Source organism: Podarcis erhardii, assembly GCF_964252035.2.
Source record: "Podarcis erhardii genome assembly, chromosome: 15".
Classification (NCBI taxonomy): Eukaryota; Metazoa; Chordata; class Lepidosauria; order Squamata; family Lacertidae; genus Podarcis; species Podarcis erhardii.
The window spans coordinates 44,835,957-44,840,212 of NC_138505.1; positions in this window are offsets into that span (position 1 = coordinate 44,835,957).

Consider the following 4,256-nt stretch of genomic DNA (forward strand, 5'->3'; position numbering starts at 1 on the left):
GGCCCAGTCTTTTGGAAAGGATTCCAACTGGGTCAGTTACTGCTCAGCAATAAACCTCACCTTCTTTTTCTCCATTTCCTGCATCTGTCAATTCTTGGACTCTATTTGAGTTGGTCACTGGTACCTTTCTAAAATCTTTGCAACACTACCTCACCGGGTTGTTGTGGGGGGAAACTGTGAAAGCGTCTTCCCCCAAATTCCTTGTGGGAAGAGTTACGTGGTGATGTGGAAAGTGGTTTAAAATAATAATAATAATAATCATTTTTCATTCATAACATTCCAATTAATCACCTATCAAATCTTGCCACATCATAATACAAATAATAAAGACAATTATACATTCCAAATTAAAATTTTTGAGGGGACATCCCATGTTCTGGCTGATCGGGAGAAATATTTTTTTTACTTGTTCCTACTTTTTCCTCTCTTATTTTTCCCCAATTTCATATTTCCGACCTTGACCCATTGTCTTATCACCCCAGTCACTGGTATCAACTTTCAATTGTGTTTAACAAAACCATATTCTCTAGTTGGCCTCTTTTCTCTTACTGATAGAGAACCTACATAAGGACTCTATACAGGCTCTTGGGTACCCCATAAGGGATAAAGGAGAAGTTTTTTTTTCTTATAACAGGTAGGTCTGCCATAGTCAAAAGAAAATAAAAAAATCATTCCAGTCAGTGGCGTAGCGTGGGGGGTGCAGGGGGGGCCGGCCGCACCGGGCACAACATCTGGGGGTTAGGGTTAGGGGCGCAAATCCACGGGTTAGGAGGCGCAAATCCACGGGTTAGGGGGCGCAAATCCATGGGTTAGGGGGTGCAAATTACTTGCCTTGCCCCGGGTGCTGACAACCCACGCTACGCCACTGATTCCAGTAGTACCTTAGAGACCAACTAGCTTAGTTATTAGTATGAGCTTTCATGTGCGTGTATCTGAAGAAGTGTGCATGAACACGAAAGCTCATACCAATAACAAACTTAGCTGGAAGGATTTTTTTTTATTTTGTTTCTTATAACAGTTGGCTTTGGCATTTTGGCCTGGAGAGTCAGAAAGCACATCGCACACCAGGTTCCTGTTGCTCAGGCAGGCCAAGGGGTGATATTCCTGAGGATTAAGCAAGTTTCACCTAGTTCCAGCCACAGTTTACACAAAACATTTGCAATGGGCAAACCACAACCATTAAGGCCGAGGAGGTCCCTCGATTTAGGAGAGGAATCCCTTCAGGAACTTCCCTGGATGGCTTTCTGCCTCCGTGGGGTCTTTCGGAGAGCCAAGATGGCTTTTGGATTTCTCTGCTGCACTGCTCTAGACATGTGGTTTATATACTTATGTATGTGTGTTTGCCTTGTGCAATTATCAATGCGGGTGGCGCTGTGGATAAAACCACAGAGTCTAGGGCTTGCTGATCGGAAGGTCAGCCGTTCGAATCCCCGCGACAGGGTGAGCTCCCTGCTCCTGCCAACCTAGCAGTTCAAAAGCATGTCAAAGTGCAAGTAGATAAATAGGTACCGCTCCGGTGGGAAGGTAAACGCCGTTTCCGCGTGCTGCTCTGGTTCGCCAGAAGCGGCTTAGTCATGCTGGCCACATGACCCGGAAGCTGTACGCCGGCTACCACGGCCAGTAAAGCGAGATGAGCGCCGCAACCCCAGAGTCAGCTACGACTGGACCTAACGGTCAGGGGTCCCTTTACCTTTACCTATTCTATATTTGAGACCCTTGAATTTCTACACAGAGGATGAGCATGTTAATCACCAACTTTCTGGCTGTTTGAGAGAGAATTACTGAAGCCTTATTAGGAATGGTCGAGGGAGTCGGGTCAGGATAAGCCTGGAGAAAAGCAGTCTGGGAGGCAGGATGAGAGCCAGTGTCTTCAAACACTTCAAGGACTGGCTCTTGGAAGGTTTTCTGCTGCCCCAGAAGGCAGGACCTGAACCCAGGGCTTCAAGTTACAAAAAGGGCGATTCCGACCCAACATCAAGAATAGGCTTCTGACAGTGATTGCTGTTTGACAGCGGAGCGAATGACCTTGGGAGATGAAGGACTCTCCTTCCTTGGAAGCTTTTAAGCAGAGGTTGGATGGCCATCTCTCAGGGATTCTGTCGCTGAGATTCCTGCCTTGCAGGGGGTTGGACTAGATAACCCTTGGGATCCCTTCCAACCCGACAACTCAATGACGTTCATCTTAATGCCCGTGAAGTCTTCCCTCTCCTCCCCAAACCCCCCAAATCTTGTCCTGCCCTCCATATACACACAGATGCACCAACTCTGCGGCACATTTTTGCAAGTAGCAGAACCTCAAATAAATGGCTGGCAACGATCATAAAAGAAAAGAAAACCCCACTTTATTCTCTTTTGGAAAGCAAAAAGACAGAGTTGTCTTTGTTTTCCACATGGCGGACGGTGTTCCTGTTAGGATATTTCCCTTCCACCTTAAAAGGGAGCAGGCTATGTGAGTCACAGAGTCTGCGTATTTCCTGTTCACAGGATGTTTGTGTTTAGATAGAGCTGTTGTCTGTCTCTCTCTCTCTGCGCCAGAACACGGTAACAGTCAGTCATGTTTTTCTTTGTTCTGACCAACGCTGAATAAACATTCTATATGAGACTCTCCTTAGTGCAACTTTCGCTGTACATTATCTGCTGATAGAGCGTGCATCAGTTCTGGAATGTGGAAAGGTATTTTCTGGAGCTCATGTCGCTAATTGCTGATACTGTATCTACGGGAGGTCGATGGACGTCCGGAGTCGACGCGGAGGCAGTGATGGCTTTTGTCTCCCGGGCAGTATCCCAACAGTTCCTTCGTGTGTCCCTTCCGCTGGAGCTGCCTGGATCCCCATGGAAGAGGCTGAGATCTCTTGCATGGACACAGGGATCAAGCCCTAGATTTCCCCACTCAGGCAGAGCCAACAGCAAAATGCCCCCCGGCAAACCTCCTTGAGCTGGATGAGCAAAGGCAGGCTCTGTGCGCACCATCAGAGGGGCTTCCTAGGAGCACAATCTCCTGTGGGTTTCCATCAGTCTCTCCGCACACAAAAAGTCCTTTTTGACAAGTCCTCCTGGGCCAGCCTGCAGCCTCCCCAGCTAGTTCTCTCCCGCCTCATCATAGACGGGGTTGACGTAAGTGCCACTCTTGGGCTCTTCTGCAAAGTCCTTCTGGCTGGTGGGCAGCCACTTTGCGTCCTCCTCCAGCTGCCACTGCAGCTTCCGGTACTGGCTGGAGGAGCGGAAGCGGAAGAGGGCCTTGATCAGAAGCCAGAGGTGGTGGTTCTGTAGGATGCCATCCTGCCAATAATAATAATAATAATAATAATAATAATAATAATAATAATAATTTCCCCAGCCACACTGGGCGGCTTCCAATCAAGTGTTAAAAACAATACAGTATTGAATATTAAAAAGTTCCCTAAACAGGGATGCCTTCAGATGTCTTTTAAAGATAAGATAGCTACTTATTTCCTTCACATCTGAAGGGAGGGCGGTTCCACAGGGCGGGCACCACTACCAAGAAGAACATGGGAGCATGAGAAAGGGGCCCATCCATTCTTAAAAACACCAGAAGCATTTTTACTTGATATTATAGTCCAAGGCATTAATCGACAAGGCGTCAAACTGTTCTTATATGCAACAACAGCGGCAAGAGCATTGTTAGCCCAGAAATGGAAGCAAGAATAAATTCCGACAAAAGAAGAATGGCAGAATGGACTATGCAGAACTGGACAAAATGACAGGAAGGATTCGAAACCTGCGGGACCAGAGATTTACAGAAGATTGGAAGAAGTATATGAATTATTTGAAGAGCAACTGTAATCAACAAATTACGCTAGTAGGACTACAAGAAGTTTTGTAAGGAGAAATATACAAAGTGTTACAAAGTAGAAAAAGATAGAGATATTGGTTATGAGTTTGAAATGCAATAGGGAAAATAAGAAATTCATACTAAGAGATTAGATTGGAAAATTTTCAGGCAGGACTGATGGAAGGAAGTCAAAAAAATTGAAGAAGATGTAAAAGTATGTTTAATTACTGTTGAAAATGACGTTAAAAAACTAATAAAAATTTATATATATAAAAGAGAAAGGGGCCCATCCAGTCTAGCATCCTGTTCTCACCGTGGCTGACCAAATGCCCCTGAGCGAAACCCACAGGCAGGATCCGAGCACAAGAGCATCTTTCCCACCTCCTGGCCTTCCAAAGCAGAGCTGCCTCTGATCTCAAAAGCATCTGGAGGCATTGAGGCTGCAGCGTTTTATGGGGGGAAA